The sequence below is a fragment of the Balaenoptera physalus genome, assembly GCF_965194825.1.
Source record: "Balaenoptera physalus genome assembly, chromosome: X".
Lineage (NCBI taxonomy): Eukaryota > Metazoa > Chordata > Mammalia > Artiodactyla > Balaenopteridae > Balaenoptera > Balaenoptera physalus.
The window spans coordinates 50,159,129-50,173,155 of NC_138903.1; the positions used below are offsets into that span (position 1 = coordinate 50,159,129).

The following is a 14,027-nucleotide window of genomic DNA, read 5'->3' on the forward strand; positions in this document are numbered from 1 at the left end:
ATGAAAGGTGGACATTAGAAAGAATAAGTAAAGCAGACCTGGGGGCTTAGGGCAGGGGCTGGGGGAGTGAGCAAACTGCCCCATCTGAAGGAGAACTATCACCCAACTCCAAATAAGTATTACCAAATCTCCCAAATTAAAAAAAATCAAGATTTTTATGTGAAACATCCTAGATTTTGAATGTTGGCATGTAATTAAACAAATTTTATAACACCATAGATTCAAAGAAACCTGCCTATGGGCCAGAAATAGCTTTTCAGTCATCAGTTTGTACCCTCTCCTTGAAGACTCCTCATCCCCAATCATCTCCAGCTCAGAAGTGAGACTTGGACACCCTGGACTAGGAAGGGGACCTCTTTTCTTGTAAACATATACTGTATTAGAGTTTGTATAGAACCCAACCTTGGTATGCAACCTGGGTATACTTTTTTTCTATTACTGGTATTCCACAGGTTCTTTGGAACTGAGACAGCTGAAGAAATGCCTGCTTTATTGCACTCTAAAGATTGGGGTTCATTGCGAGGTGTTCCAGAGAGTGATAACCTTGTCTCTGGTAGATATTCTCAGCAGAGAGCCATGAGGCTCTAGCTTATCTGGATACCACCTCTAGTATGCAATGCAGCCCTTCATCTCCTTTGAGCTTACAATCATGTAAAGCAGAAAGTACAGATACAACAATTTCCATTAAACATACAGTTAAGCCCCAGTTTTTAATAACAGCATCACCCATTCACTCAGGCTCAAAATTAATGATTGATTCTTAACATTCTCTGTGCCCCCAGTTATGTGTTTCTAAAGTTCTATTATTTCTTTCTTCAAATAGCTCTTTTATTGAGGATGTAAACATAATAGCCAAGAGCATACACTGTGAAACTACACTGTCTGAATTTGACATCGCAGTCTATCACTCATTAGCTGAAAGTTACTTCATCTTTCTTTGCCTCAGTTTCCTTATCTGGGAATATTAATAGTTTAAACACTTAGAATACTGTCTGAAATATAGTAAACTCTCAATAAATGTGAGCTATTATTTGTATCCTTTCAATTCCAGTCTCACTTCCACACAGTTAGGCTTTCTGTCTTAATTTTTTCTCCTCCAACTTTATAGTTGAAAATTAAAATTGTTCATATTTAAGATGTAAAAATGGGTGATTTGATATGTATGCATTCTGAAATATTCACCACAAACAAACTGATTAACCCATCCATCACCTCACAAAGTTACCTTGTGTGTATGTGTGTGTGCCTCGTGAGAATACCTAAGATACATCCTCTTAGCAAATTTCAAGTATACAATATTGTTAACTACAGTCACATTGTTGTACATTAGATTTCTAGGACTTATTTATCTTGCAGAACTGAAATCTGTACCCCAGACCAACATTTCCCCATATCCCCACCTCAAACCCAGGTTAGCAAGATTCTATACTCTGTTTCAAAAAGTTTGACATTTAAAAAAAAATTATAGTTGATTTACAATACATATTAAGTTCTGGTGTACAACATACTGATCCAATATTTCTTATAGATTATACACCACTTAAAGTTATTATAAAATATTAACTATATTCCCTGTGCTGTACAATATATCCTTGTATCTTATTTATTTTATAAATAGTAGTTTGTACCTATTCATCACCTACCTCGATCTGCCCCTCCCCCTATATTCCTGTCCCGCCATTCCTCTTCCCATTGGTAACCACTAGTTTATCCTCTATATCTGTGATTCTCTTTCTGTTTTGTTATATTTATTCATTTGTTTTATTCTTTTAGATTCTACATGTAAGTGAAAACTTATATTTGTCTTTCTCTGTCTGACTTATTTCACTAAGCATAATACTGTCCAGGTCCATCCACTTTGTTTCAAATGGCAAGATTTTATTCTTTTTTATGTCTGAGTAATATTCCACTGTGTGTGTGTGTGTGTGTGTGTGTGTGTGTGTGTGTGTGTGTGTGTGTGTGTGAGTGTATCACATCTTTTTTTATTGAAGTATAGTTGACTTACAATATTGTATTATTTTCAGGTATACGGCATAGTGATTTAGTATTTTTGCAGATTATACTCCATTATAAATTATTACAAGATAATGGCTATAATTTCCTGTGCTATACAATATATCCTTGTTGCTTATCTATTTTATACATACTAGTTTATATCTGTTAATCTCATTCTCCTAATTTACCCCTTCCCCGCTTCCCTTCCTGCTTTGGTAACCACACGTTTGTGTTCTACACGTGTGAGTCTGTTTCTATTTTGCATATACATTCATTTGTATTATTTTTTAGATTCCACATGTAAGTGATATCATAAAGTATTTGTCTTTCTCTGTTTGACATATTTCACTAAACATAATACGCTTTAGGGCCGTCCAAGCTGCTTCAAATGGCAGAATTTCATGCTTTTTTATGCCTAGTAATATTTCATTGAGTATATATACACTTCTCTATCCATTCTTCTGTTGATGGACGCTTAGGTTGCTTCCATATTTTGGTTATTGTAAATAATGCTGCTATGAACGTTGGGGTGCTAGTCCAACGTTGAAAATACTAGTCTTTTCAAACTAGCATTTTCATTTTCTTCAGATATATACCCAGAAGTGGAATTGCTTGGATCATATGGTAGTTCTATTTTTGTTTTTTGAGAAACCTCCATATTGTTTTCCATAATGGTTACACCAATTTACATTCCCACCAAAAGTGTACTAGGGTTTCTTTTTCTCCACATCTTATCCAACATTTGTTATTTGTAGACATTTTGATATTAGCCATTCTGAAGGGTGTGAGGTGATACCTCACTGTGGTTTTGATTTGCATTTCCCTGATGTTTAGCGATGTTGAGCATTTATTTCATATGCCTGTTGGCCATGTGTATGTCTTCGGGAAAATGTCTTTGCAGGTTTTCTACCCATTTTTTCATTAGGTTTTTCTTTTTTTATATGAAGTTTTCATGAACTGTATATATATATATATATATATATATATATATATATATATATATATATATATATATATATATATATATGATTTTACACCTTATTGGACATACTGTTTGAAGATATTTTCTCCCATTCAGTAGGTTACCTTTTCATTTTGTAGATGGTTTCCTTGGCTGTGCAAAAGCTGCTAAGTTTAATTAGGTCCCATCGGTTTATTTTTGTTTTGTTTCCTTTGCCTGGGGATACAGATCCAAAAAAAAATATTGCTACAAATTATGTCAAAGAGTGTCACCCCTATGCTTTCTTCTAGACGTTTTATGGTTTATGGTATTAAATTTCGGTCTTTAATACATTTTGATTTTATTTTTTATATGGTGTTAGAAAATGCTTTATTTCATTCTTTTATATGTAGCTGTCCAGTTTTCCCAACACCACTTACTGAAGAGACTGTCTTTTCCTCATTGTACATTTTTGTGTCCTTTGTCATAGATTAATTGGCTATATGTATATGGGTTAATTTCTGGGCTCTTTGTTCTGTTCCACTGATATATGTGTCTGTTTTTGTACCAGTACCAATCTGTTTGGATTACTGTAGCTTTGTAGTATAGTCTAAAGTCAGGGAGCATGACACTTTCAGTTTCATTCTTTTTTTCTGAGGATTGCTTTTGCTATTCAGGGTCTTTTGTGGTTCCATATAAATTTTAGGATTACTAGTTCTAGATCGGTGAAAAATGTCATGGGTATTTGGATAGGGATTGCATTAAATCTGTAGATTGCTTTGGGTGGTATGGATATTTTAACAATATTAATTCTTCAAATCCAAGAACATGGAATATCTTTCCATTTTTTGTATTATTTTCAAATTTCTTTATCAATGTTTTATAGTTTTAGAGTATAGGTCTTTCATCTCCTTGGTTAAGTTTATTCCTAGGTATTTTATTCTTTTTGATGTGATTGTAAATGGGATGGTTTCCTTAATTTATATTTCTTCTCATTCATTATTAGTGTATAGAAAATCTACAGATTTCCGTATATTAATCTTGTATCCTGTAACTTTACTGAAATCATTTATCAGTTCTAATAGCTTTTTGGTATAAACCTCAGGTTTTCTATGTCATCTGCAAATAGTGACAGTTTTACTTTCTCCCTTCCAATTTGGATGCCTTTTACTTCTTTTTCTTGTTTAACTTCTCTAACATGAATTTCCAATACTATGTTGAGTAAAAGTGGCAATAATGGGCATCCTAGTCTAGTTCTTTGTATTAGAGCAGAGGTCCCCACACCTGGGCCACTGACTGGTACCGGTCTGTGGCCTGTTAGGAACCAAGCTGCACAGCAGGAGGCGAGTGGTGGGCAAGCGAGTGAAGCTTCATCTGTATTTACAGCTGCTCCCCATCACCCACATTACTGCCTGAGTTCCTCCTCCTGTCAGATGAGTGGTGGCCTTAGAGTCTCATAGGAGCACGAACCCTACTGTGAACTGAGCATACGAGGGATCTAGGTTGCACACTCCTTATGAGAATCTAATGCCTGATGATCTGAGGTGGAGCTGAGGCAATGATGCTAGTGCTGGGGAGTGGCTGCAAATACAGATTATCATTAGCAGAATGGTTTGACTGCACAGAGACCATAATAAATCAATTGCTTGCAGACTCATATCAAAACCCTATCAATGAGTGGCAAGTGAAAACAAGCTCAGAGCTCCTACTGATTCTGCATTATGGTGAGTTGTATAATTATTTCATTATATATTACAATGTTATAATAATAGAAATAAAGTGCACAATAAATGTAATGCACTTGAATAATCCCGAAACCATCTCCCCCACCCCGGTCCATGGAAAAATTGTCTTCCATGAAACTGGTCCCTGGTGCCAAAAAGATTGTGGACCACTGTATTAGAGATAAAGCTTTCATCTTTTCATCATTGAGTATGATGTTAACTGTAGGCTTGCCTTTATTATGGTGAGGTATATTCCCTCTATGCTCACTTTTTGAGAGTTTTTATTATAAATAGATGCTGAATTTTGTCAAGTGCTTCTTCAGCACTTATTGAGATGATCTCATGATTTTTATTCTTCTTTTTGTTAATCTGTTTTGATTGATTTTCAAATATTGAACCATTCTTGCAACCCTGGAATAAGTCTCACTTGATCATAGATCCTTTTTACGTACTGTTGGATTTGGTTTGCTAATATTTTGTTCAGGATTTTTACGTCTATATTCATCAGAGATATTGGTGCATAATTTTCATTTTTTTCGTTTCTTTTTCTGGTTTTGGTATCAGGGTAATGGTGGTCTCGTATAATGAATTTGGGAATACTCCATCCTTTACAATTTCTTTGTATGGTTTGAGAAGAATAGGTATTAACTCTTCTTTATTTTTTTTAGATTTATTTTACTTATTTTATTTTGGGCTGCGTTGGGTCTTCATTGCTTGCGTGTGGGCTTTCTCTAGTTGCAGCGAGCAGGGGCTACTCTTCATTGTGGTGAACGTGCTTCTCATTGCAGTGGCTTCTGTTGTTGCAGAGCATGGGCTCTAGGCACATGGGCTTCAGTAGTTGCAGCACATGGTCTTAGGAGTTGTGGCTCACGGGCTCTAGAGTGCAGGCTGAGTAGTTGTGGTGCATGGGCTTAGTTGCTCTGCGGCATGTGGGATCTTCCGGGACCAGGGCTTGAACCCATGCCCCTTACATTGGCAGGCAGATTCTTAACAACTGCACCACCAGGGAAACTCTAACTCTTCTTTAAATGTTTGGTAGAATTTCCCTTTGAATCCAACAGACCTTGAACTTTTGTTTGCTGGGAATTTTTTTTGTTTTTTTGGTAACAAATTTAATTTCACTACTAGTGATCAGTCTGACTAGGTTGTCTATTGCTTTCTAGTTCAGTTTTGGAAGGTTGCATGTTTCTAGAAATTTGTCCATTTCTTCTAGGTTGTCCATTTTGTTGACATATAACTGTTGATAGTTTTCTCTTTTAATTTTTTTATCTCTCTGCAATTCATTGTTATTTCCTCCTCTTTCATTTGTTTTGTTTATTTGTATCCTCTCTCTTTTCTTTTTGAAGAGCTTGCCTAAAGATTGATCAATTTTGTTTATCTTCTCAAAAAAACTAGGTCTTAGTTTCATTGACCATTTCTATTGTTTTGTTTTTGTTTATGTTTTGTCTCCATGTTATTTATTTCCTCGCTGATCTTTATGATTTCCTTTCTTCTGCTGACTTTGGGCTTTCTTTGTTCATCTTTTTCTAATTCCTTTAGATGGAAGTTTAGATTGTTTTTTTGAGATTTTTCTTGTTTCTTCTGGTAGGTCTGTGTTGACAAAACTTCCCTCTTAGAACTGCTTCTGCTGCATCCCATAGATTTTGGAAAGTTGTGTTTCCAGTTTCATTTACGTGGAGGTACTTTCTGATTTCCTCCTTGATTTCTTCATTGAACCATTAGTTTTTGTAGAAACCTGTTGTTTGGTCTCCATGTGTTTGTGCTTTTCCCATTTTTCTTCTTGTAATTGATTTCTAGTTTTATACCATTGTTGTTGGGGAAAAGTACATGATATTATTTCTATCCTCTTAAATTTATTGAGGCTTCTTTTGTGGCCTAGCATGTGATCTATCCTGGAGAATGTTCCATGTGCACTTGAAAAAAATGTGTATTTTGCTGTTTTGTGATCAAATGTCCTATAGATATCTATTAAGTCCAACTGGACTATTGTGTCATTTAAGACCACTGTTGCCTTCTTGATTTTCTGTACAAATGGTCTGTCAATTGCTATAAGTGGAGTGTTAAAGTCCCCTGCTATTATTGAATTATTGTCATTTTGTTTTATGTATTTAGGTGCTCCCATATTGGGTTCTTATATGTTAACAAAATATCATCTTCTTGTATTGATTCCTTTATCATTATATAATGCCTTTGTTTGTCTTTGGTTATGGCCTTTTTTTTAAAAGTCTCTTTTGTCTTTGAGTATTGCTACCTCTACTTTCATATTTATTCCATTTATATGAAATATCTTTTTCCAACCCCTCAGTTTCCATCTGTGTGTGTGTTTAACTCTGAAGTGAGTATCTTGTAAGCAGCATACACATGGGTCTTGTTCTGGTATTCAGTCACCATATTTTTTTATTGGAGCATTTAGTCCATTGACATCTGAAGTAGTTATTGATAAGTATGTACTTATTCCCATTTTATTACTTGTTTTCTGTTTGTTTTTGTAGTTCTCTGTTCATTTCTTCTTCTGTTTTTCTTCCCTTGTGGTTTGATGATTTTTTTTAAGTAGTATTATTGTATTCCCTTATTTTTTATTTTTTTGGTCTCTACCATAGGTTTTTGATTTGTGGTTAGCATGGGGTTCATATATGTTAATTTATAACTATATCTACTCTTTTAAACTCAGTCGTTTAAGTTCAAACACATTCTAAAAAATCGGCATTTTTTACTTCCTTCCCCAACATTTTGGTTTTTTTGACGTCATATTTTGCATCTTCATGTTTATCTCTTAACTGTTTATGTAGTTATAGTTGCTTTTATAATTTGTTGTCTTTTTAATCTTTGTACTGGCTTACTTAATTGGTTGATCTTCAATCCTTACTATATATTTGCCTTTCCTGGTGGGATTTTCCCTTTATAATAGACTCTTACTTCTTTTCCACTTAGAGAAGAACCTTTAACATTTCTTTTTTGGTAGGTTTAGTATTGATGAACTCTTTTAGTTTTTTCTTGTCTGAGAAGTTCTTTATCTCTCTGATTCTGAATGATAATCTTGCTGGGTAGAGTATCATAGGTTGCAGGGTTTTTTTCCCTTTCAACACTTTGAATATATTATACCACTCCTTTCTTGCCTCCAAAGTTTCTGCAGAGAAATTAGCTGATAGTCTTATGGAGGTTCCCTTGTATATGATTTTGTTTTTCTATTGATTCCTGTATAATTCTGTCTTTAACTTTTGTTATTTGTAAAAATATGGTATGTCTTGGTGTAGATCTGTTTGGGTTAATCTAGTTTGGTACCCTCTGTGCTTCCTGTACTTGTATATCTGTTTCCATCTTTAAGTTTGGGAAGTTTTCAGCCATAATTTACTCAAATATATCTTCAATCCCCTTCTCTCTCTCTTCTTCTGAGACCCCTATAATGTGAATGTTGGTATGCTTAATGTTATCCCAGATATTTTACACTATTTTTATTTTTAAATTTGTTTTTCCTTTTGCTGTTCTGATTGGGTGATTTCCATTATTCTACCTTCCAGATCACTTATGTGTTCTTATGTATCACTTAATTTGCTATTCATTCCTTCTAGTGTGTTTTTTATTTCGCTTATTTAATTCTTCAGTTCTGAATGGGGCTTTTTAAATGTTTTCTACTTGTTAAAATTTTTACTGTGTTCATGTATAATCTTCCCTAATTTACTTAACACTTTTGTTACCAATGCTTTGAATTCTTTATTTGTCAAATTGTTTATTTCTATTTCATTATTCATTTTTTTCAGGTATATTCTCTTGCTCTTTTGATTGAGAGCAGTTCCTCTGCCTTTTCATTTTGCTTAAATTTCTCTGTCTCTATTAATTCAGGTGAAACAGTTACCTATTACTTTCTTGAAAGGGTGTTCTTATGTGGGAGTGCCCTGTACAGAATGTGTGTGCCCAATGCCTTTGCTTGGAGAGCTGGATTTGATGTGGATGCAAGTCATTTCTTTCCCCAGGGTGTGCTGGCAACTATCACTTTGGTGGGGCTGGAGATGGAGAAGCTAGAGATGGAGCTGGGTGTGAGGTGGAACTTCCCCTCTGCTCAGTAGCCATCATGGCCCTATCAGGGGTGGGATCTGATCCCATGTTGCTGGAGCAGAAGCCTTGAGGGTCAGGCTTGAGCTGTCTCTGTTTAAGTGTGTGTTTTCCCTTCTCCCAGGATTGCGGTCGTTGTCCCAGAGGGGCAGAGTGCTGAAGCAATGTGACTCTGTGCAAGCTCTAGGCTCGTGTCAGCTACAGACAGAGGTTGAAGCTATCTCCATTTTACTGCCTGTGGAGGCACCCACAATTGTTTGCCTTGCTTGGCTCAGACACAGCATTGGATGGAAGTCCCCTTTGTCCCTCACAGCTGATTTAGTCCCCAGCTTCTGCGGCACCCACCCAGTTGCAGAATCATAATGCAGGGCAGGTGGGAGTCCTGTGGGGATTCTCAGCATATACAGGGCATGAGCTGTGGTAGAGCGGCTGCTGTCAGAGTTTTGGGCTACATCTGATGCACTGCTTGAGTAAGCACTAACAATAGCTACCACTACTCTACACAGGCTCTCCTCTGGGAATCAGTATCCTCTGCATTCCACAGCCAAGTCTTCTTCCTGGTCATGGCAACCCTAGATCCAGTGTGGCACTGTGACAAGAAGTGAGCAGGCCAAAGCATTTGCTGGGTTCAGGCTGGGATGCATGCAGAGAAGGCCATGGAAACCTGGCAACCATTAGATCAGTCTTCTCTCCATCCTGCCTCAGAGGCAAGCCAGCATACACACGTGCTTATCACTAGTGAAGTCCAGGCTTCCCACAGCCCTCCTGTTAGTCCAATCATTCCTCCAATCAACCAAGTGAGCTCATCTCCCCCGCTCAGGAGTCCAGGACTTGGGTGCCCAATCTGTGGCTCTCAAGGCTCATTTCCAAGGGCTGGTGCATTCTCCCCTTCCTTCTGAGGCCCCTCCCAGGGGCACAGATCCTGACATAATCACTTTTCTTTCCTTCCTACCACATTATATGTGGATCTTTCTAACAGCCTTGGTTGTATAGGAGTCTTTCTGCCAGTTTTCAGCTAGCTTTCCATGTGACTTGTTCCATGTATAGTTGAATTTTTGTTGTGTTCATGGGGAAGATGAGCTCGATGTCCTCTTACTCCTCCATCTTGATCAATCCCCCTCTTGCTGCATTTAGAATTCTCTCTTTATGTTTAATTTTTTCCATTTTCATTATGAAATGTCTTGGTATGGATCTCTTTGCATTCATCTTGTTTAGGACTCTATCTGCTTTCTGTACCTAGATATCTGTTTCCTTCTTCACATTTGGGAAGTTTTCAGCTGCAATTTCATCAAATTCATTTTTGACACTTTCTCTCTCTTTTCCCCTTCTGGAAGCCCTATATTGTGAATGTTAGAACATTTGATATTGTCTCAAAGGTCTCTTAAACTACCTTAATTTTTTTAATTGTTTTTCTTTTTGCTGTTCTGATTGGGTGATTTCCATTATTCTACCTTGCAGATCACTTACACATTTTTCTGTATCACTTAGTCTGCTGTTATTTTTTTCTAGTGAATTTTTAATTTCAGTTACTATATTCTTCAGTTCTGACTGTTTTTTAAAATATTTTCTAGTTTCTCATGAAATTCTAATATGTTCATCTGTTCTTTTCGCAAGTTCATTTAGCATTTTATTAGTAATGCTTTGAACACACTTCTGATAACTCATTATTATTTTTTTTTAAATAAAGCAGTGTGTACATGTCAATCCCAAACTCCTTAACTATCCCTCCCTGCTACCTTTCCCCCTTGACAACCAAAAGTTCATTCTCTAAGTCTGTGAGTCTGTTCCTGTTTTGTAAATAAGTTCATTTGTATCATTTCTTTTTGATTCTGCATATAAGTGATGTAATATAATATTTGTCTTTCTCTGACTTACTTCACTTAGTGTGATAATATCCAGGTCCATCCATGTTGCTACAAATGACATTATTTTATTCTTTTTAATGGCTGAGTAATATTCCATTGCATATATGTACCACATCTTCTTTATCCAGTCGTCTTTTGAAAGACATTTAGATTGCTTCCATGTCATGGCTATTGTAAATACTGCTTCAATGAATATTGGGGTGCATGTATCTTTTTGAATTATGGTTTTCTCTGGGTATATGCCTAGGAGTGGGATTGCTGGGTCATATGGTAGTTTTATTTTTAGTTTTTTAAGGAATCTCTGTACTGTTCTCATAGTGGCTGTACCAATTTACATTCCCACCAACAGTGTAGGAGGCTTATCTTTTCTCCACCTCCTCTCCAACATTTATTGTTTGTAGATTTTTTGATGATGGCCATTCTGAACGGTGTGAGTTGGTACCTCATTATAGTTTTGATTTGCAGTTCTCTAATAATTACTAATGTTGAGCATCTTTTTTAATGCGCATTTTGGCCATTTGTATACCTTCTTTAGAGAAATGTCTATTTAGATCTTCTGCCCATTTTTTGTTTGGGTTATTTGTGTTTTTGATATTGAGCTCTATGACCTGTTTGTATATTTTGGAGATTAATCTCTTGTCAGTTGTTTCATTTGCAAATATTTTCTCCCATTCTGTGGGTTGTCTTTTCATTTTTTTTTGAAGGTTTCCTTTGCTATGCAAAAATTTTTAAGTTAAATTAGATCCCTTTTGCTTATTTTTCTTTTTATTTTCATTACTCTAGGAGGTAGATGAATAAAGGTCTGCTGCAATTTATGTCAAAGAGTGTTCTGCCTATACTTTCCTCTAAGACTTTTATAGTGTCCAGGCTTACATTCAGGTCTTTAATCCATTTTGAGTTTATTTTTCTGTATGGTGTTAGGGAGTGTTCTAACTTCATTCTTTTACATGTAGCTGTCCAGTTTTCCCAGCACCATTTATTGAAGAGACTGTCTTTTCTCCATTTTTTATTCTTGCCTCCTTTGTCATAGATTAGGTGACCATAGGTGCATGGGTTTATCTCTTGGCTTTATATCCTATTCCCTTGATCTATATTACTGTTTTTGCACCAATACCATACAGTCGTGATTACTATGGCTTTGTAGTATAGCCTGAAGACAGGGAGCCGGATTCCTCCAGATCTGTTTTTCTTTCTCAAGATAGCTTTGGCTATTTGTGCTCTTTTGTGTTTCCATACAAACTGTAAAATTTTTTGTTCTAATTCTGTGAAAAATGCCCTTGGTAATTTACAAGGAATTGCACTGAATCTGTAGATTGCTTTGAGTAGTATAGTCATTTTGACAATATTGATTCTTCCAATCCAAGAATATCTTATATATCTCCATCTGTTTGTGCCAACTTTGATTTCTTTCATCAGTATCTTATAGTTTTCTGAGGACAGGTCTTTTGTCTCTTTAGGTAGGTTTATTCCTAGGTATTTTATTCTTTTCGCTGTAACGGTAAATGGGATTGTTTTCTTAATTTCTCTTTCTGATCTTTCATTGTTAGTGTATAGGGATGCAAGGGATTTTGTGTATCAATTTTGTAACCTGTAACTTTACTGAATTCATTGATTAGCTCTAGAAGTTTTCTGGTGGCATCTTTAGGATTTTCTATGTATAGTATCATGTCATCTGCAAACAGTGACATTTTTACTTCTTTTCCAGTTTGGATTCCTTCTATTTATTTTTCTACTCTGATTTCCATGGCTAGGACTTCCAAAACTATGATGAATAATAATGGTGAGAGTGGACATCCTTGTCTTGTTCTTGATCTAAGAGGAAATGCTTTCAGTTTTTCACCATTGAGAGTGACGTTTGCTATGGGTTTGTCACATATGACCTTTATTACGTTGAGATAGGTTCCCTCTATGCTCACTTTCTGGAGAGCTTTTATCATAAATCATTGTTGAATTTTGTCAAAAGCTTTTTCTGAATCTATTGAGTTGATCATATGGGTTTTATTCATCAGTTTGTTAATATGGTGTATCACATTGATTGTTTTGTGTATATTGAAGAATCCTTGCATCACTGGGATAAATCCCACTTGATCAGGGTGTATGATTCTTTTAATGTGTTGTTGGATTCTGTTTGCCTGTTTTTTTTTTTTTGAGGATTTTTGCGTTTATGTTCATCAGTGATATTGACCTGTAATTTTACTTTGTGTGATATCTTTCTCTGGTTTTGGTATCAGGGTAATATTGGCCTCATAGAATGAGCTTGAGAATGTTCCTTCCTCTGCAATTTTTAGAAGAGTTTGGGAAGGATAAGTGTTTCTTCTCTAAATGTTTGATAGAATTCGCCTGTGAAGCCATCTCGTCCTGGACTTTGGTTTGTTGGAAGATTTTTAATCACAGTTTCAATTTCATTACTTGTGATTGGTCTGTTAATACTTCCTATTTCTTCCTGGTTCAGTCTTGGAAGGTTTTACCTTTCTAAGAATTTGTCCATTTCTTTCAGGTTGTCCATTTCATAGGCATATAGTTGCCTGTAGTAGTATGTTATGATCCTTTGTATTTCTGTGGTGCCAGTTGTAACTTCTCTCTTTTTATTTCCAATTTTATTGATTTAAATTCTCTCCCCCTTTTTCTTGGTGAGTCTGGATAAAGTTTTATCAATTTTGTTTATCTTCTCAAAGAACTAGCTTTTAGTTTCATTGATCTTTGCTATTTTCTTTCTCTCTATTTCATTTATTTCTGCTCTGATCTTTATGATTTCTTTCCTTCTAAGTTTGAGTTTTGTTTGTTCTTCTTTCTCTAGTTGCTTTAGGTGTAAGGTCAGATTGTTTATTTGTGATTTTTCTCGTTTCTTGAGGTAGGATTGTATTGCTATTAACTTCCCTCTTAGAACTGTTTTTGCTGCATCCCATAGGTTTTGGGTCATCATGTTTCCATTGTCATTTGTTTCCAGGTATTTTTTGATTTCCGCTTTGATTTCTTCAGTGATCCATTGGTTATTTAGTAGCATATTGTTTAGCCTCCTTGTGTTTGTGTTTTTTACAGTTTTTTTTCCTGTAATTGATTTTTAATCTCATAGCATTGTAGTTGGAAAAGATGCTTGATAGCATTTCAAATTTCTTAAATTTACCAAGGCTTCATTTGTGACCCAAGGTGTGGTCTATCCTGCAGAATGTTCCACATGCACTTGAGAAGAAAGTGTATTCTGCTGCTTTTGGATGAAATGTCCTATAAATATCAATTAAGTCTATCTGGTCTAATGTGTCATTTAAGGCATGTGTTTCCTGATTAATTTTCTGCCTGCATAATCCGTCCATTGGTGTAAGTAGGGTGTTAAGTTCCCCCACTATTATTGTGGTACTGTTGATTTCCCTTTTTACAGTTGTTAGTATTTGCTTTATGTATTGATATTCTGCTATGTTGGGTGCATAAATACATACAAATGTTATATCTTCTCCT

At 35.7% G+C, this 14,027-nt stretch overlaps 1 protein-coding gene across 6 annotated transcripts in view; it reads left to right on the forward strand.

Annotated features, from left to right (window-relative positions):
- Positions 1-14,027, forward strand: part of KLF8 (KLF transcription factor 8) — a 349,664-nt gene that overhangs the window by 320,074 nt on the left and 15,563 nt on the right. The window lies entirely within an intron of this gene.